This window comes from Vulpes lagopus, chromosome 7 (genome assembly GCF_018345385.1).
Source record: "Vulpes lagopus strain Blue_001 chromosome 7, ASM1834538v1, whole genome shotgun sequence".
In the NCBI taxonomy this organism is placed as follows: domain Eukaryota; kingdom Metazoa; phylum Chordata; class Mammalia; order Carnivora; family Canidae; genus Vulpes; species Vulpes lagopus.
This window is the reverse complement of record NC_054830.1, coordinates 41635014-41657646: the sequence shown is the minus strand read 5'-3', so window position 1 is coordinate 41657646 and position 22633 is coordinate 41635014.

Below are 22633 nucleotides of genomic sequence, written 5' to 3'. Positions count from 1 at the left end.
TAAAGCAGAAACAACCTTGTAAGTACAGAGAACAAATTGATGGATGCCAGAGAAGAAAAGGATTGGGGAATGGGCAAATGAGTGAATGGGAGTGGGAGGTACAAAGTTCCAGTTATCGAATAATTCATGGGGATGAAAGGTACGGCACAGGGAATATAGTCAATTTTATTATAATAGCATTGTACGGAGACAGGGTAGCTACACTTGTGGTGAGCATAACATAACATATAAGGTTGTTGAATCACTTTGTTGCACACCTGAAATTAATATAACGATGTATGTCAACTGTCTTTCAATTAAAAAAAAATCACCAAGATGGAAACACTGATTATACTATTTTCTGTATTCTCTTTTTTCCACTTAATACATCATCAGCATTTTCTATGTCTCTATCCTTTCACACATATTCATTTTTTAATGACAAGGAACTTTTTTTTTTAGTCCAGATTTCCTTTTCCTCTAAACCTTAATACGGTGCTGTCATACCATCCAGGCTTTATAAAAAATAATTTCCATTAACTTGACAGGTCTTTGTCTTATCAATTTCAGGTAATTAAGGACTAACCATTGGTCTCTGTATCTATTGTGTCATCTCTTTTGTCTTATCCAATTCACGAATTTTGCAGAGTTTGCCAGGCTATGGTAGGCTTAATTAAAATCAATGGAGTTGAAAGTCTGTGCTTTCTCTTTCTCTCTCTCTAAAGGATTCCATTTTCCAAAACACCATAAGCAAATAAACTGGCATGCAGATCTTTCTGTAGCTGTGTAATAGTCACCCACACTTAACTGTATATATTTAGCTCCCAGCAAAATTGCCTAATTTTGCATTTGCTAGCTAGCCAGCAAACTCCAGGTTTTTTCCATCAGAAGAGGAAGCTCACCCACGGATTTTGCACATAGAAGTAGTCCAATTACTAGGAACTACCCTCAACAAAAGGCTTAGAAAATGAATCAGTCCAATGTTGTCACCTTCCCCCAAGCTGAGTTATAGTGTTCAGTTCTCCAAATGTGAAGTAGCTGGCAAAGATGCTGTTACTCTGGTTGTTTTCTAGATTTAAACTGGGAAGGTGGTAGCTGGAACCCAGGGGAAAAAAATTCCAACTAATGAAGTGTTAAATTAATATAAGACTTTCAAAGGCACCAATCACAACATTTCTATAATTGGCACTGGAATTGATATCCCTTTGATTTTTCTCCACAAAGAGGATGAAGACCGAACTGGCAAAATTTGCAGCTCAGATTTATGCTGTCCTTCCAGGGATGGAAGCCTTGCCTAAGACAATGTCACGAGCATTTTTGCCTTTCCAACAGAAAATCAGTATGCTTGCAATCTGCCAGACTGTAAAACTAAAATACAGAAACTTGAAAACAATAATTGCAAGCTCTGATTTTGCCACAGTCCAGGACAACCCCAGTTTCCTTGAAGGCTATAAAATATCTATTTGAAATTTCAAATAGATAAAATATCTATTTGAATTTATAAATATTTAAGTTTTACATATGTATTTTAAAACATATATTACAATAAAGCATGTTGAAATAGATTATTTGTAGTAGAGGGGAAATCCTAATATATTAATGACATGAGATGTAAAAATGATCACTATTTTTATGTATTTTGAGCAACACATGCCCCTGTTTATATTCACCTTAATCCTTTCAGAAAAAACATATTCAATACATTCAAAGAACTCATGTGAATTTTCCAGAATACATGGATCATACTAAACATAACCATTTCTGTTAACAAAACATAATGCAGTATATTTTTTACTAACTTCATTATTCTAGTCAGTGTTTCTATATACTCATAAAACTGGGATTCCTGCATTCAAAACTAATCTCCTGGCCTGCAGAAAGTGACAGACCTATATAAACTGGCAACAGACATTCAAGAAGTGCATTTTGTGTGCCACACACTTCATGTGGATCTGGGCAGACAAAATTAAAATCAGACTATAAGATAAGTTCCTTGAGTGTGGGGCTTGGTTTCAGTTGACAGAATTCACTGAATACTCATGTTAGTGAAATGAGGATATAGATCCTGTCCTTCAGGAACAAATGACAGAAAAGTTAAATGTATAACAATTAAGTGTTATTCAGTATGATATACCTTAACAAGTAGAAGGAAAAGCACAATTCCATATTTGAACTGTAAATTTAAGAAATTTAAGGAAAGAGTAGTGGTATACACCAAGGATGAAAAAGAAAGATGGGCACAAAGTATGAAGGAGGTAGCACAAAGTGTGAGTGAGAATCACATGCTTGAGAAATTCCTCAACTAGGGAATTGTTTATGAAAGAAAAGACATTTCAAGTGAGTGGGGGAAAACATATATTTTTCATTAAGTGTTAAGTAGTCCTAAAAGAGTTAATTCTGCTCTTGAAATAAGAAGTCTCCATTTCATACCACTATTTACACAAATTCGTTCCAAATATGGGACATACATACACATACAGTATATACATATATATATATATACACAAACACATATATGCATACTGATGTGTACATGTGCATGTGTGTGTTGATAATTTTTAGAAAACCTAGAATTGGTTAAAGAAGGTATTTTTTTAAGATTTTATTTATTTATTCATAAGAGATACAGAGAGAGTCAGAGACATAGGCAGAGGGAGAAGCAAAGCAGGACTTGATCCTAGGACCCCAGGATCACAACCTGAGCCAAAGGCTGATGCTCAACCACCTGAATCACTCAGGTACCCCTAAAGAAGATACTCTTAGTGTTCTAATCTAAAAAAAAGGATATTTTACTACTATATTTACTATGTGTAGGAAAAGATTATAATCAGTATTAAAACACAGGATTGTTTAAGGCTGAAAGACAGGGGCTTGAAGAAAAATATTTGCAACATATACAAAAAATAAAACAAATTTCCCTTATGTAAGAATACCTACTGAGTGGAGTGCTTGCTGGCTCAGTTGCTTAAGTATCTTACTCTTGATGGCAGCTCAGGTCAAGATCTTAAGGTTGTGAGATCCAGCCCTGCATTGGGCTGTGCACTCAGTGGAGAGTCTCCTTGAAGTTCTCTCCCTCACCCTTTACCCTCCCTCTGTTTGCACATGAATTCGCCCTCTCTCTCTCTGAAAAATAAACTTTTTTTAAAAAAGAATGCTTACAGGGGCACCTGGGTGGCTCAGGCAGTTAAGTGTCTGCCTTCAACACAGGTCATGATCTCAGGGTCCCTTGATCGAGCCCCACATTGGGCCCCCGCTCATTGGGGAGTCTGCTTCTCCCTCTCTCTCTACCCCCCATTCATGCTTGCTCTTTCTTTCTAGTGTTCTTAGTCTCAAATAAGTAAAAAAATCTTAAAAAAATAAAATTAAATAAAAAAGAATACCTACAAATTAATAAGAAAATGAAGCATTTTAGAATTGTGGAAAAAAATATATACATGCCTTTTATATAAGATATACAAATGATCTATAATCTTACAAAAATGTGTTTGAATTTTCTGATTATAATGTGAATGTTTATTAAAATAATTAGAAGACTTCCAGTTTGCAATTTTTTGGATTGGAAGTCATCATTCCATCCTATCAGAAAAAGCAAAGTAAACAAAGTGGAAAATCAAAACCTCTTCTTAGATTTATGAGAAAAATGAGGTCACAGAGCAAACTACTGCTCCCAAAAGTGGAGAGACGCCAGGCAAATACAGAGAAGCATAGCTTACAGAAGCAGAAACTCATAAGGAGAAACCCCCACAGGACCCAGTGACAGAGTAAGAAATCCTAACCTATAATCAATGAATTTCTAGAGGCTCAAGATGTTTAACTCTCAGAGTTAACAACTCCCATAGGCCCAGTCAGTGGGGGGCCCATCTACTTTTGTGAATTTTACCTATATGACTTGCACTAGAGTCTCATAGTTAACATGGGAGAAAAATCCACTGGTGTTTCAGGTGGAGGGAGAGGAAAAGGAACCATTGTTGAGCATGCCAGAGCATTCTTTTCTCCATAACATTATCTGCTCTCAAGAGAATCTATTTTACCAGAATCTAAACTATTATTTGTTCACTTCTTTATTTTCAGAGCCTAATCAATCTAGGGGAAGAAAAATACCCAATTTCAGCCACTCTAGCCTTGTATAGGAGGAAGGGAATACTCAATTCCAACCTCCTCTAGCTTTCCATGTAGGAGAAAAGAAATATGCAACTCCAGACCACACTAGTCCTCCTGTGCCACATGGGGGATGGGAAAAGGCAAAAACTGAGAAGTACATGTTAAGATCACAGTCCAGGAGCACAGGATCATTTAAAGACTGAGAGACAGAATAACAGGAATATAGAATGCTTCCCTCCCTCACACTTCCTCATCACATTACTTAGGCCTACTTACAGCAAGCAGTTCCTTCTACCTGGTACATCATTACTGTCTTTGAAGAAAAAAATCACAAGACATACCGAAAGGCACGGAAAAAAATTTGAAGAGACAGAACAAGCATTAGAACCAGACTCCGCTATGTCAGGGGTGTTAGAATGGTCATGCTGAGAATTTAACACAATTGTGAATAATATGCTAAAGGATCTATGATAAATAGACAATCTACAAGAACAAATGGACAATATAATCAGAGAGGTGGAAATCCTAATGAAGAAGCAAAAAGAAATGCTAAAGATCAAAAACACCAAAACAGAAATGAAAATGCCTTTGATGGGCTCATCAGAAGATTGGACATGGCTGACTAAAGAATCTCTTAGCATAAGGATACCTTTATAGAAACTGCCAAAACTGAAAAAAAAAAAAAGATTAAAAAAAAAAAAAGAACAGAACACCCAAGAGCAGAATACTGAAAAAGTTTAACACATATGCAACATAAATAACAGAAGAAGAAAGAGAGGAAGCAGGGCACCTGGGTGGTTCAGTGCATGACCCTGGAGTTCCCAGATTGAGTCCCATATCAGGCTCCCTGCATGGAGCCTGCTTCTCCCTCTGCCTATGTCTCTGCCTCTCTCTGTCTCTCTCTCTCTCCCTCTCTCTCTCTCTCTCTCTCTCTCTCATGAGTAAATAAATAAAATCTTAAAAAAAAGACAGGAAGCAACAAAAGTGTTTAATGTAATACATAAGAATCTCCCCAAATTAATGTCACATACCAAACCTCAGGTCCAGGAAGCTCAGGAACACCAAGCAGGATAAATGATAAACATCTACACCTAGTCAAAAAGCAAAAAATAAAGTTAAAGAAAAGAAAGAAGGCAGAGGGTAGTGGGGAAGGCACCTTATCTAAACAGGACCAAAAATAGGAACAACATCTAACTTCTCCTCAGAAACTATGCAAGCAGGAAGAGAGTTAAGTGGAATATTTAAAACACACTAACCTAGGATTCTTAACCTTGCAAAATTATCCTTCAACTATGAAGGACATGAATAGGTAGAGCACAGAGGATTTTTAGGGCAGTGAAAATATGTATAATAAATACTATAATGGTGGATACATGTCATTGTACATTTGTCCATATGCAGAGAATGCAGAATTCCAAGAGTGAGCCTTAAGGTAAGCCATGGTCTGTAGGTGATCATGATGTGTCGGTATAGGTTCATTAATTCTAACAAATGTACCACCGGGTAGGGGATATTGACAACAGAGGAGGTAATACATACATGAGGTCAGGAGCTATAAAATAAATGTCTGTATCTTCATCTCAATTTGCTGTGAACCTAAAACTGCTCTTAGATAATTGGCTTCACGTGTTGTGTACAATATCAATCCTTAATAATGAGTAACACATGGAATGTAAATTTTACATTTATCTTCTATACGTTGGAAGGGAAAAGGGTTATTTTAATTCCTAAAGTCTCTTCTTAATGAAGCAAGTTTTACATTCTAACCATGAGGAATATTAATTAGCTGTTCATTTGAAAAGAGAACACTTAATAGCAACTACAATCCTTGGGGAGCATCTTTCAAGTCAGTTGTTAAGTGTGTATTACTGTGCATTATTTTTTCAGATTTTACATTATATTTAACACCAACATCATTAAGGGGTAATATAACAAGACTGTGACAACCTGTGTTGATTAAAACAAACACATGAGGAAATATAGTAGAGAAAAACAAGCAAAGTGAAGTTTATTGTTCCTCTTATAAAGACCACTTTATAGGATGGCCAGATTATGTTCTTTCTGCAGTTTATATAGTGAAATATGTGACCACATGTAGCATGTGAAATAAATATGGTATCCCTAATGATCATCCAAGTTGTCAGAACGAACAGTAAAAATTGATATAGCCTCAGTGTCCTCCAGAAAAGTCTGTACTTAACACAGAATAGATATTACGGTAGTGGAAGCCCCCCAACACTCAACCAACAGAGGAGAGCCCAAAATATCCTTTCCTAACCTTTGTCTTATTTATTATATTTTAATATCATTCTTAGCAAAATGTTCCAAGTTCTTGCCAAGCCCCCACCAATTTCTGAAATTGCACTTATAATTGAGAATGTTTGCTTAAAAAAAAAAAAAAAAGAATGTTTGCTAAAGTTTGTCTAGCATCTGCACATAGAATGGACTCAAGATGCCAGTATTGTCTGTCACCATTCTTGAATGCAGACAAAATCAATTTTAAATCTTCACAGTTTTCTGGGTATTCAAGTCTCATAATGATTGCCAGTCTTGGTTCATGCACCATTACTATTTCTACTTGGCTTCTGTGAACATCATTCTCTCTTAGTTTTTCTTCGACCTCTTTGGCCCTTTTCTCTTGAACACCCTTACTGGCCCCAAATCATTTTGCTGCCTTCTTAAAATTGGAGTGGCTAAGCTCTGGGTCATCCTTTTCTTCCTCTGTGCTTTCATCAAGTTTCCTGGCTCAATGTTTTCTATACACTGGCAACTCTCACATTTATATCTCATAGGACCTCTCCTAGGAATGCTAGGTTCATACATGCATCTATCTCCTTGCTTTCTCCTCTTTGATGTTGAACAGACATGTAAAACTTAACAAGTCCAAAACTCAGGTCGTGATTTTTCACCTTGAAACTAGCCAATCCCATATTCTTTCCACAACTCAGTAAATAAGAGCTACCTGTGTCAGATGCTCAAAAATCTTGGAGACTCTTTTACAGAATCATTTATCTTATATCTTATACCCTACAACCTATACCCTACAACCAGTCTATGAGGTAAAGCTTTTTTTTTTTTTTTTTTTTTTTTTGCCAATACCTTCAAATTACTTGCCTTCTCAAAACCCTTGCCACTACCATTCTGATCTAAGCCACTAACATCTTTTGCCTGGAAAATTAAAGTAATCCCCTTGATTCCCTCTTGCCCCTCACAGAGCCAGAGACATCCTGTTAAAATACAAATAACGTTGTATCATCTTTTGCTCAAAATACTCAAAAGGCTACTCATTTCAATTATATGTAACAAATAATTCCCAAACAATGAGACTTAAAAAACAATAATCATTTATTACTGCTTCTCAACATCATGGGAAACAGGTTGTTTTGCCTTGGGAATTCCCATGTGATGCAGCCAGATGAGGTTGGAACTCATGTCACCTTGAAGTCTTCCTCATTCACAGATCTGATGCCTGAGCAGAGCTAACAAAAATACCTGGATACTGGAACAGCTGGGGCTCATTAGAAGTTTCTCTTACTTATTAGATCTTTCCAAGTGGCTTTTCTAATACAGCGACCTCGGGTTAGTCAGATTTCTTACATGGCAGTTGGCTTTCTCTACCATGTAGTTCCCAAGAGAATGGTGGAAGTTGCATGACTTTTGTGACTTAGTTTCAGAAGTGAAACAGCATCATTCCCACCAAATTGCATTGATCGAAGAAGACAGAAGTCCAGCCAAGTTCAGGGTGAGATGGAGCGCCATCCCTCACACATTGTGTCTGTCATGACTTTTGTAGTGCAATTATGATGGCTTTTCCAACTCTCTAGTACTCTTTTCCTCACTGATCTGCTTTTAACCTACTTGCTACCTTGCTGTTCCTGCCACCTGGAATGTTCTTCCTTCAGATATCCAACTGGCTCATTTCTTCTCTTCTTTCATGCATTTGTTCAAGTGTCAGCCTTCTAGCAAGTTCTCATCTGAATACTCAATGTAAAATTCATCTCTATTCTCAAAAATTTCTTATCTGCTTTCTCTGAGTTATTTTTCCCCATAGTACTTACAATATTTTCACGTGCTATAAAATTAACAGATTCATTTTATTTATGGTGTGTCTGTAGTCCACCAACACTTGAGCTCCATTAGGTCATGGATTTTTGTTTTTTGTGTTCACTGATGCATCCCAGAGTCTACAAAAGTGTCAGCACATGATACGTCCTCAATAAATATTTGGTGAATGAATGGAGACATGAGTGTAGTCACTGATGGAACAATAGAAGATGAATATGTAAAATTCATAGACAATATTATTAAATAAAATTTGTTAGATATTTGGGCTCTGTAAGTTGTACACAGAAGGGAATTAAAGCTTTAAGTAAGAGGGAAGATCCTAATGTTAGTATTGATTCCCTTTTCTCCACAATGAATGATATTTGGAAGATCTTGATGTTAACATTAGTTTAAGCTCATTCAATACTGTCGTAAGAGGGAGAAAATCGTTTGAGACCTCATATATTAATATTCCAATCCTTCACTTTCTGTCTGTTTGAACTCATCCATCACTTTGGAAGTAAAACTGGAATAGTGTACAAATTCATGATGAGGTCAGGGGTTTTAATATAAAAGGCATTTCTTCTTTCCAGTGATGTCTCAGAGTAATGAAGTCCTGATGAAGCCAGGAGGGGGAAGGAATTTTGATATTTGTATTTCAAATTTCTAATTATTTATTTTAGGGTGTGTTGATTTTGTGTCAAGATAAAACTAAGTCCACATTTCAACTCTATAATCTCTAGCTATGTGTCTTTGGAAAAAATTCCTTGGGATCCCTGGGTGGCGCAGCGGTTTAGCGCTTGCCTTTGGCCCAGGGCGCGATCCTGGAGACCTGGGATCGAATCCCACATCGGGCTCCCGGTGCATGGAGCCTGCTTCTTCCTCTGCCTGTGTCTCTGCCTCTCTCTCTCTCTCTCTGCGTGACTATCATAAATAAATAAAAATTTTAAAAAAATTCCTTAATGTTTCTGATATTCAAATTTCACTCTCATCATGAAAATAAAGACAGTAATATCTACCTCATACAATATTGGGAGGATTAATTAAAATTAGATATTATGATAAATATTATATTTAAAATAGCACCTGGTACATAAGTGTCAATAACAGTAAACAGAATTTGTCCTACATTTACTTGCAATGAACTTATAAAGAAAAAATGTAATCTATGTGGAATATGTAATAAATGAAATAAATGAGTATTGAATGTGATATCCTTTCCAGAATGAAACCCACTTGCAATAAGAAATAATAAAACAGTTAAAATGAGACACCTAAAGTGAAACATATTTTTCTTCCTATATAGGGGACACAACTTGTTCACTTGAGCATGCAGTTCTTCTCAATAACTTAGAATATAAGGAAAGTTTGGATCAAAATTTTCAGAAGTTCAATTGGCTACAGCCTCAGGCTTTTATTTATTTGTCTCATGCTTGCTTTGATTTTGTCTTTTTTAAAAGTCTCTTATATAACAGAAATAGTACCAGAGAAAAGGGGTTATGCACTTCAGTAAAAAACTCAGATATTATTTCAATTTAATCAACTTACATATTAAGTGTCAGATACTATAGGAGGCACGGAAGATAAAATGGTGAATAGAACACACTTCCATCTCTTCCAAAGTTCATTGGTTTGCTGCCTAACTTTAGAGAATACAATTCCTTGACCAAAGTGGTACAATGTGCATCAATATTCAACACTCTGAGAAGTCCTGCAATAAAGTCTATTGGACTTCCTAATCACTGAGTATCTATCAAACTTATTTGGCAATGAGACTCTTCCTTTGTCTAACATCTACAACTGATGTGCTTCATGTTCATTCATTCATTTTATCCTACATCCACTTATTTCTCCTTTCAGTGGGATGGTTTTTAATTAAAAATTTTTAAATAGACATCTATTTAATAGAGAATTTTGAAATTCCCTCTATATGTAGGAAGTGAAGTTAGCCAATACTGTGGGAAGAAAAGATGAAAAAAGTATAACCAAACTCAAAGTTTCTTCTTTGGTATGTACCAAGAAAACAATTTTTATATTGTTACAAAGCTGATTATACATTGAAATACAAAACTGTACTGATTAGAGCTCCTCCAAGTAACCCTAAACTTACCTGCTTTACATATCTGGCTTCTAAGTAAGCAGTGATTTAAAGAATGTGTGTCTGCCAAAATGACTTTGAAAACCACAAACATGTATTTTATCCTTTGAACTGCATGAAATGCATGTGAGAAAGGCAAATGACTGGCATGGGATCACATTCCTCGAAAGTGGTGGATTTGGAACTCAACCCTATGAAAAAAACAACCTAAGCAAGACAAACTGAACCCAGATATTTTATTCCACCTTTGAAATAATTTCCCAAAGTGCTAGGCTAAATAAAGATTTATATTTGTATTATCTATAAGAAAGTAAAGAGAGCAAATTTGAAGTGAAATTTCAAAACGTTTCAAATTATTTTCAAGTATTTTAAACGTTATATTTCCAGTACTCTCATCTTCATACAAACAATTAAACTGATTTTACAAATTATCCCCTTCAGTAAGGCTATTCAGAAAAGAGACTCTATTCAGAAACATTTGTTAGCATGTGTTGTATGTTATTATAAGAACTGCCTTAATGAGACAAGTTCATTCAATACACATTTCTATCAGTAAGAAGAATAATAGGGTTTTCTGTTGGAAGACAATGTTGTCCTTTCTGATATTATCATCCAGAGGTCAAGGATGAAACAAATATTTCTGTCTTCCTATATAACACTCTAGGAAGCTATCATCAATCAGTTTGCTTTTTGAAGAGATATCCCATTTTATAACCTAGTCATTTCCTTTCCCTGAGAAATTGAACTATTTAAGCGTCATACCACTTTGAGATAATTAGTTTGTGATGAAAAATGTTAGAAGTATATTGTTCATAGCTCCTTGTTCCTTTCTCACATAGAAACACTAGAGTATATCAGTGACATATCTGGCATTGGAATTGTGCTCATTATATGGGAGTTGGTTTTACTATTAATAATACACACAATAATAATAATAATAATAATAATAATAATATGCAAAGAGTATGCTAGATACCATGACTTTGGATAGAGTTAGTATTTCTTTCTTAGTGCTCCAACTTACACAGTATATATTTTTCTGTTATATTACCTACAATATCTTATTACTTTTGTGTGCTCACTTCTGTCTCCCAGATTGTAATCATAACAGGGATTTCTTCTAGGCAGATATACAATCTTTGATCTCTGTGTCCTTAAACACACTCGATAAATGTTTGCTGTAAAAATTAATGAAAAGAAATGTTAATTTGTTCTTTTTTTAAGGTAGCATCTGAATGAATAGCCTACTCAATTTAAAATGCATAATGTTTAAGCACTATAAAAACAGCTAGATTGGCCTTCCTCATAGCTTGGTGACTTTAAGGTATTTACTTCTCAAATTGAATCACCTTAGAGCAAGCATTCCAAGCAAGTCCTTTCAGAACTGGCACAGTGTCACATCTACTATATTATACTGGTTACAAAGCCACAAGGCCAACTCAAATTCAAGAAGAGAAGAAATAAAGTACATCTTTCCACAGAAGGAATAAGAAGGAAGTTGCTGCCATCATTAGTTTCCCACAATTTAATCTGTACCCCTATTAATGACATTTCTCCCATTTGACATAATGTTTGATCTGACAATTAATAAAATCAAAATTGCACAATACACCACACAGTAGTAACAATTACATTTACAATTACATTTACATTTATGTCTTTGTTCTCTATTACTATACAAATAAGAAACAATTTATCAAGGAAACAAACCATCTCTATAATTGTTTTCTGAGATGAGAATCAATGAGTTTACCATTGGCTACAAAATACATAATATTTTTTTATAAATATAGACAATTAAACACTAATTTTTGGAGACAAAATTGCAGACAAAAGATTCTGAGCTACATCCATGACTCAATATTAATAAATGAAGTTGAAATAAGACCTGTGATTGGTCTATGATGACAGAAAGCAGATAGCTACTTCTCCTAGTAAAACTGAAGAATACCTAACTAAGCATTCATTTCAAGGACTGGGAAGGAATTTTGTTATAACATAGGTCTGTATGTATAATGAAATATATGCCTTGAATACTCTTGAAACGAAGAAAGATGAATGGAGAAAAATGTACATAAAGGGAATATATTTTAAATGCTGAAAACATGGCACAATCTTTTTTTATTAAGATAGAAATTAAAGCATTATGTTCTGTAAACAAAAAGTAGTAGAAACCAAATTATTTATCAGAAAGACCCGAAGAGGCCACGAGACAATTCAAGTTCTTTGAGGGATAAGGTTGAAAAGAAAGAAATGAAAAATGAGATGAGTACTTTAATAGACCCTTAGGAAACACATTTACTGGTAATAGGTAAGTTAAAAATGAGATTCTCTACCTTAAGTAAAAGAATTTTAAACTAATATTATAGTGTATGTTAACTAGAATTTAAATATTTTTTTTAAAAAAGGAAGGAAATTTGATAGAACTTCTGGTACCACTGTAGTTAAAAAAAGCAAGTATTCTAAAATATATATCTGAGTTGCCTGGGTAGCTCAGCTAAATGTCTGACTTTTGATTTTAGCTCAGGTCATGATCTCAGGGTTGTGAAATCGAATTCCATGGCAGGTTCCTCACTTAGTGGGGAGTGTGCTTGAGAGTCTTTCTTTTTCTCTCCCTCTGCAACAACCCCCCTACTCATGTATGCGCACACTCTCACTCTCTCTTAAATAAATAAATAAATAAATAAATAAATAAATAAATAAATAAATAAAATCTTTAAAATATGTACCAGATAATATGTTTGCACATACATATAATATGAAGCACAAAACACAATCAGTGAATCATAATGAACCAGGCAATGAAAGCAGAGGAGATATTGGACAAAGCCAAGTATTTACTTATTCTGTTCCTTAGCCTGTGAGGGTGAGAGTGATAGTAACAGAAAACAAACACTATTTATATGCAAAGTTATTAATAGTTTCAAGTATGTATGTATGCGTATTTATGTATTCATACACTATGCGCTGGCATATATTGATATTCAGTAAAATTTATGTACTTTATTCTAGGGATTGGCAATCTATGACCTATCAAATCCAATCCACCTCCTGTTTTCACAAATGAAGTTTTATTAGAACACAATCACACTCACTAATTTATGAATTGTCTACGGTTGCTTGTGTGCTACAACTGCAGAATTAAGTAGTTGTGACAGAGAATATAACACAATCAAAACTAAAATACAGATCATGTGCCCCTTTATAGAAACAGTTTATTGACCTGTGGTTGATTCCAAAGACTAAATATGGGACTCTCAGTATATCCTAGTAAGTAACTGTATCCACAATAGTAGTAATTTCTATAATTTATTGAACTCATAGTTTTTGGTAAAAATCATGCTTAGCTGGAAGGGCAGCATCCTATTGATTAGGAAAGATATTAGGGTTTGAAGCCAACCACCAAGAAACAATTGAGATGTCACTGGTGCAAAAAGGTGGTTTTATTAAAGCAAGCCCAGGGGCAGAAAGAGCTGCTTTGGGGTCATGAGGGGTGATTCATTTACTTTCAAGTTGGGAGGGGGTTAGGGTTAGCATAAGGAATTTAGAAGCAAGGTTTCTTGGACCTTGAGGGGACTAGCTATTGTTGGGAAAAGTCATATATGACTACCTAATAAAACCTTAGTTATGAGACCCTTCAGATGTATATCAGTGGGTCATATGCTTGGCGTAATGATTGCCAATATTTATCTTGGGGACCAGAGATTAAGGAAGTTTCCAAAGGAATTTTTATATGTTAAAGTAGACTTACAGGATCCTGAGGATTGGGCTAAGATTGTCTTTTGCCCTTAGCAAATATTAACATCGAGGCAGCTGAGTTCTTAGAGGAATGTCACTCTGCCCGTTTCAAGGACTTGTCAGGGGGTCGTAAGTAGTAAGGAAATTTAATAATTTTTCTTCCGCCTTTGTTTTCCACAGCACTATGATTGGCAGCCTCATCAGAATCACATAGAATGGGAAAGGAATGGTTAGCCAGAGGATAGAATGAGAGTTATTCAAAGAAAAAAATGGTGAACATCCACTACTATCAATATATAAAAATGTTAGCCTGCAATGACTTATTCTAATGGATACCTAATCGCACTCAACATACCAAATGAAACTGGGTAATACCTCACTAATATAAGAAATAATCAGTGTTGCTGCAGAGGTAAATATTTCTTTGATGGTGTGCTGAAGGGAACCTCTGTATTTTATTTCCAGCCTTTTGCGACAATCAAATGAACAAACAGGACCTTATTTGAATAATACCAGATAAAACTCAGTGTCTCTAAATGTGATACACATAAAAATGATCCACAGGTGTGGAAATTCCATATTAAAAATTCTGTTTATATCTATTTATCTTATCAAATTTTTGTATATATTTTTAATTTGCATATTATACTGGAAAAATAGTATCCATATATATCATTATAAACAAGTACAGTATTAGAGTTCACATGTTCAAATTTTGTTACTAACAAGGATATATCATAACAGTTTTGGAAACCATTGACAAATTACTCATACCAAAACAGTAAATAACCTAAGCATTGTAATAATCCATATAAGGTTGTAATTGAGTAGTCCTATAGCACAATCCACAATTTTATAGAAAAATCAGTATATCTAATTACAAATGAATATAGATGACTCCAAAATCTGAAAGCCGGGACACCTATGTGGCTCAGTGGTTGAGCATGTGCCTTTGGCTCAAGAGTCCCACATCAGGCTCCCTGCATGGAGCCTGTTTCTCCCTCTGCCTGTGTCTCTGCCTCTCTCTCTCTCTCTCTCTCTCTCTTGCTCTCTTTCTCGTGAATAAATAAATAAATCTTTAAAAAAATCTGAAAGCCACTGACATAGAAAAAATATGACACTGGAGTGTACCTTCATAAACTTAAATTCAATACATCTTTCTAAAGAATTTCTCTTCATCAAAGGTTTTCATTTTGTATTTTAGTGTCATTTTAATATCAGTCCTAATCACCTAGTAATGAATCCCTAAAACTATGCTGGCCTCTAGTTCTGCCATGGGTACCCCATCATATTACTCACTGATATTGAAGATTTCATCATCCTTGATAAGGCCTCCCATACCCATCATTTCCTTATCTTTGCTATTTTTCTAGTCCATATCCCAAACATCCTGTATTGGGCTTCCAGTCAGCAGATTCTGTCCTTTCCGGTCCTCTGCACACAGAGGCTGGTGGGTTTATTAAGGAATATATTCCATGAATACATTCCATGAAAGGTACTCACTCCTTTACTCTTAATTTTATACAAGTTAAAATCCAGGCTCAGTTTTGCTTTAAAACAAAGTTGTAATCTCCATTCGACAAACGCTTCTGTAAAAAAAATGCTTCTGTCACATTTTTCTCTCTCCCAGTTTAGGCATCCCTGTTTGCAATGTATTTATATAATGATCCTCTAAATATTCCTTACTGTTTTATACTTCCTACTTTATCATTCATCTTCTCCTTCCTCCCTTCTTTATTATCCATGTAAATTCTAACCTCTAAACTAGACAGGGTATCCCCCCCACACACACACAGAATAAAGGACCCTACTCATATTTGAATTCTCCATAGCTTCTATCAGAGTATATTATTAAACAAAGACTCAGTAAATATTTGCAGCTTTGTGCTGTGGCTGTTTTGCCATAAGAAACAACGGTTTCCTAGTGACATTCACTGCTCCTACTGCCTGAGGTAAGAAATACATTTTAGCAATTGTGGACCTAAAAAGGAGAGGTAAACAACTTCATCAGAAACCTAACAACAAAATTGAATGCCATTTAGTTGCCGTCTTACTTTTTCAGCTAATCCAGGTCTTAGGAGTCACAGGCAGTTTTAACAAACACTATGTTGCAACTCTGATTCTCTGTACACTAAGTAAGAGGAAATAATATCAGATGCGTTCACTTTAACAATACCATACTTTGCAGGTAATTAACAACATAAATAATGAATTGGCTGTTTAGGAGAGTAGAAGCTCAATCTAGGTCTGATTTTCAATATTTTTTCCTCTATAATCCTAAAATGATCAAATGACTTTACTATTCAATTTTTAAGATTAAAAATAATACATTATGCCTATAATGAGAGCAGAAGACACTGGGAGGTTTTAGCAATATGCTTAAAGAAAATGTTGGCCTTTACTACATTATTTACCATGCTCATATATCCTTTCAGTAAAATTTAAGAGAGCTATAATAAAGAATAATATTTTACATGTTCTTTATTAATTTAAACATAAATTTTCAGAACTCAATTATACCTATAGCATTCCAAATGAATTTTCTGTGTATGTCATTAATTTTAACACCAAGGCACTGATCATTTTCACACACACACACACACACACACACAAAAGTTAATAAATTTAAGAGAAATCTAGTCAAGGAAAAAAGAACAGAGCCTGCAATTAAATTTTAGTTGATAATGGGCTATTTAATAACTATGTTATGCAGCTATGCAGATAAAAAAGGCAATGATTCATAGTAGGTATATCCAACATCTAATGATAATCAACATGCTTTTTGGGAAATGAGGATAATACTCCCTTATTCAAAAGAGTTAAATGAACTTCTTCACATAATATGTTTAAAATTCTCTTTCTAGTGCGTAGATTTTAATGAAATGCAGATCACTGCAATTCTTCATGTTAAATAACATCTGGGATTGTTCTTTAATCGAGTAAATTGGGTTAAAATATTGCATTTTTATTACTAGCTTAATAGCTTAAAGAGGTATTAAACATTTAATTATTAACCTTGACATGAAAGAATTGGAGAGATTTCACTGATGATTTAAGGATTTAAAAATTCTCTCTTCTGAGTTAAGTTCATATGTAAGGATGAGGTAGCTCTAACTAGCCATCCTGAAATGGGGGTTTGACCTTAATTGAAAGAAATGCATAACATACCATGTATACAAATGATATGTATAACATTAGTTGAGCAAACCATTCATGGAGGAATATGCGTTTTATATGAAAAATATCAAGTAATGGATGTTAGATATTAGAAAAATCCATGACTAAACAACAGAAAAATCTAGCCTGATGATTCCTTCATTCAGCAAATATTTGCTGTACACCTGTCATGTGGAAAGTGCTTTTCTAGGCACTGAGAAGAAAGCAGTGAATCAGTTCTCATAACGCTCACATTCTACAAGAAATAGACAAGACACATATAAATACAGATTTTTTAAAGACAAATGATTTTTATAAATAGTACAAAGAGAATTTAAGAGTTATACATTGTTAGGTGATGTAGGCAATTTTATGTTGGTAAATGTTCAAAAATCAATTCTCAAAAAAAAAATCTTTGGTTATAGTGTTTGCCATTCTCTGTTGTGTAAATAATCCCAGCATGGCTGATTTCAAGCTATGGAACATGACATCGCTGAATAGAGAATTGGGAAGAGATGTATACAATGAGCTCTAGTGAGCTGTTCTAAGAGGGCTCCAGCATACCATGATAAGGCTAAGTTGAATAGGTCTCCCTGGGAAAATGACATTTAAACTAAGGCCTGAATAACCAGAAAAAAATCATGTGTGAGGAACTATATAAGCCATATTCTGAGCAGAGAAAACAGCTCGTAAAAAGTCCCAAAGGCAATACAAGCTTGGACTATGGAGGAACAAAAAGAAGGCCAGTGAATCTGAAGTGTAACAAGCAAACGGAGGATGAATAATGAGGTTGGAAAGGCAGCCAGAGCCTTCATAGGGAACCTTGTAATATAGGGTATATAATATGCCTGGGATGCTACTAGATGACCTATTAATCATATTGTAGTGATTAAAACTCTTGTAGTGAGACACCTTGGTGGCTCAAGGGTTGAGCATCTGCCTTTGGCCCAGGACGTAATCCAGAGATCCAGGATGGAGTCCCACATCCAGCTCCTTGCAGGGAGCCTGCTTCTCCTTGGGCCTATGTCTCTGCCTCTCTCTCTCGATGTCTCTCATGAATAAATAAATATAATCTTTAAAAAAATAAATAAAACTCTTGTAGTATTTACTCTGTGCTGTTCATAGTAAGGTAAAAAAAAGTTATTGCAGAATGAAGGACAGGCCTTGGCTCTTTGTGATAGGACAAACATTAGAAAATATTTGGGAACTAGGTTAAATAAAACTTTGGAATTAGTAAGTGTCAACATAATATTAATAATTGTGGCATTCTACTTAATACATAATTTGCTTCATGCAAATTTTTCTGCTTTTGTTTTCTATAGCGAAGTACTATTGTCATTCATGTTGTCACTACTGTCATTTCTAGAAAATGATTCTATCATATAAAATAGCATAATATAAAATGACTTCCTAAGATCCTGACCTAAGAGCTTATATATAAAACAAATGTTTTTTAAATTGTGCCTATAATGGCACATAACAGCAGGCATTATATGCCATGGACGTAATATCTGGCAAATAAAATGTTATGGACTCCAAGGGAACTGTAGATATTTCTAACTCTATTCAAAAATGTACTGTAACTGTAGATAGAATTTCCCTGGGCTATAGAAAAGCACAGATGGTATTAGTGTTTATTAGATCCATGAAAGTTGCTTTTAAAAATATATCTGAAAAACATTGAAGTTCTGCTAATATGGCCAGAATAAGGAGGTCAGAAACAACAATGCAAAGTAGAAACTCCTCGTAGGTGGGAGTGAATAAAAATATTTCTACTAACAAAGTCTAAGGGTAACAGTTAGACTTAAAAAAAAAAAAGAAAGAAAAGAAAAAAACAAAAACCAGGAAACATTCACTTACATTGGGCTAAATAATGAAATCAGTTGCACACTGTTTTTATAAATTCATTGGACTAACAGAGTCTCCTCTGGACTAAACCTGGAATAGCAAGTACCACCTGAGTTTGCAGTCTAAGGGAGGACCAAAGTATAAACAGGAGGGGAAAAAAAAGCAAAATTGGTAAAAGTTCTCAAGTAGAAGTATGATGGAGGGTAATAGAAGAAACAGTAGGAAGAGCACTTCAGGTTTGAGAAAGATTGTAAGGAAGAGAAGTTTGGCTCAGGTATTAAAAGATAAGTAGGGATCTGCCACCAAAAGGTTGGAATAAGGAATTCCATGCATACCTGTGAGGAATTCAGAATGGCTAAGATATAAACTACTTGTAAGAATTAAGAGGAATGATATTTAAGGAAGTTAAAAATGATCTGCATTAACATGTATGCTTTGGTAAGAGTCTGGATTTACCTCTCTGCACCTTGAGGAATCAGAAGCCTCCCTCATCTTTTTTTTTTTTAATAGTTTATTTTGAATTAGCTAAAGATGAACAAGTTTTGAAATAGTACAGAGATTCCTATGTACCTGTCTTATCAAAAAAAAAAACAGAAAATTAACTTTCATACAATGCTATTAATTAGACTGCAGACCTTATTCAGATTTCATCAGCTTTTACAGGAATTTCTTCCCTCACTGTATAGTTCTTTGAAATACTTTCACACATACATATTCATAAAAAACAGGTAGTCACCACAATCAGTATAACAGAACTGTTCTATCATCATAAAGAAACTTCCTAGGGTTATCCCTTAATAATTACACCTCTCCCTCACAAAACCATTAATACCTAGCAATCACTGATCGGTTCTCCATCACTTCAGTTTTCATTTTGAAACTTATATAAATGGACATATAGGAAGTAAGCTTTCGAGACTGGCTTTTTTTTTTCACTTAGCATAATGCCTAAGTCATAGTGTGTATCAGTAGTTCCTTTTTATTGTTAAGAAGTATTCTGTTGTCATGATGTGACACAGTTTACCTACCCATTCACCCACTGAATGCAAATTGTGTTGTTTCAGTTTGGGGCTGCTATGAATTGTTGTGTACAGGTTTTTGTGTGAATGTAAGTTTTATTTCTTTAGATAAATACCCAAGAGTATAACTGCTTGTCATTGGTCAATGTATTATTAACTTTGTAGAAGACTGCCAAACTATTTTTCAGAATGGATGTGTCAGCTTACATTCCCACCAGCAATATAGAGGAGATTCCACTGTTTCACATCCTTGTCAGCACTTGGTATTACCAGTATGTCTTTCCATTCTAATAAATGTGTAGCAGTATGTTATTGTGGGTTTAATTTGCATTTCCCTAATAGCTAGTGAGCTTGCATTGGAAGCCTTTAATGTGATGTCACAATATAAAGGAAAAGTCACTTGGGGAACTATGTAGATAATAGAATGAAATATCCAGGGATGTAAGGTTAAGGAAGAACAGAGGATGGGGAGATAAGTCAGGATGATCAGATATAGTCCAGGTAAAAGATAAAAGTTTACCGAAAAGAAAGCATTTACTAAGGGCAAGGAGAGGGCAGCCTGGGTGGCTCGGGGGTTTAGCGCCACCTTCAGCCCAGGGCGTGATCCTGGAGACCCGCGATCGAGTCCCACGTGGCGCTCCCTGCATGGAGCCTGCTTCTCCCTCTGCCTCTCTCTCTCTCTCTCTCTCTCTCTCTCTATCTATCTCTCTATCTCTCTCTCTCTCTCAATCTCTGAATAAATAAATAAAATCTTTAAAAAAAAACCCAAAGCGCAAAGAGAGAAGAGATAAGATTTGAGAAGTATTTGAAAGTAGACTCAAAAAGATTTGTGGGAATGAATAACAGAAGCAGTCAATGGTAACTCGTTTTAAGCTGGAAATAGTGGATAGAGATATAGTAACAAAATTAAAAATAATGGAGGGAAAACAGTTTGGGAAAGAGAGAGATTTGGAGACAGTTTTTTGGCCATATTGAAATTGAGGTATCTATAGAGGATACCAAAATATTTGGCTAACTGAGTGGGGAGAAACGTTACTCCAAATGAACATTTGGTATCACCAAGAGCAAAGACCCGTTGTAGTAAGTGGGATATTTTGCTTAAAATCACTGTCATAGCTTTTTTAGCGATACTGTTGGCAATTATTTCTCTTAGACCAGTTCACACGGAAAGGAAGACAAAATCAAAATCCATTTTGGTTTAGGAGGTGATATGAACCAATCTTTGGGAGAAAATTATAATAGCCTACTATATTGTTACTTTGAAGGGGAATTAGAAAGCCAATAATTAATGGAGAGTTTTTCCAAAGTTATAGAAGACTGGGAACTCTATTAAAAGAATAGATGACGTTTGCATTTCCACCCACATGTTCTTTTCATCATTAGAAGAATCATTTAAGACCACAAATTTAACAAAATCACACCTCAAAAGCTGTTGCTACCACAGCATTTTTTCAATGTAAGAAAATGATTTTATATATATATATATATAGTCTTATATTGATCTTACATATAAACATGACTATAGTCTTATATTGATCTCATATATATGCATATATAAGTATATAAATATAGTCTTATATTGATCTTATTGTTTATATTATATACTTCAAGAAGACTCGATTACCTAATAATATATGGTTAATAAGATCAGCAGAAAAAATACTCTGCTGTGAATATTGTATATTAGGAGAGCAAATTGGGAAATGGCTAAATTAACTATGTATCTAATTCATGCAAAATAAACTGATAGACCTTAAAAAAAAAAAAAAAGAATGACTCAACTTGGGGCTAATGAAGGTATCAGAAGAAAAACACACTTCTCTCAATGTAGAAACTATAATTAAGGGAAAAAATGACAACAAATATGCTGAATGGGAGGCTCAGCTGTTTGAAAATGGCCACAGCACCATTCACAAGTGGTATCAAAAAAAAAATTAACAAGTGCCTTTAGACCTTTCACAAAGTTTCCAGTTTTTGAAAGCATTTAAAAAATTACAAGTAAAAGGGGGAGTGGTAAGGTATTAAGGATACAAACTATCTTGTCCTAAAAGCTTGAATGAGAGTATCACTGTTGAAAATTTGTAAAAAACATACTTTAGTCACAGACAAGTTTGCTGTTATATGAATAACAACTGTACACCTATGGAACTACAAGTATGTAAAGAGGAAAAGTTATGTATCACTCTTTATAATGGAAATGCAAAACTTAGTTCAATCAACTATGAATTTCAACAAGTGCAAAAGTTTTAAGCAAGAGATAGTTTCCCAGCGGAGTGTAAAAGTATGTCGCTATTAGAATTTATACGTATATGGTCTATATCAACATAGACAAAGATATATCAGAAGAAATAAAATGGTTGCTATTTAAGTATATTCATTTTTCCCAATGTACAAAGTTTTAAATCACAATATTTATTCAAAAAGTAAGTTGCAAAAAAACCCAAAAAAAACAAAAAGTAAGTTGCTACAATGAAGTGAATATTTATGTAAGTGCTATCAAAATACTGGAGATTGAGATGCTGAAAATAGACACATAGGCCAATTAGGGACCATGTTCACAGTGACTTAAATACCACAGAGTTCCTATATTCATTCATTTAACAAAGACATAGAATGTATGGTAAACAAAGTAAACAGTGAAAATAAGCCG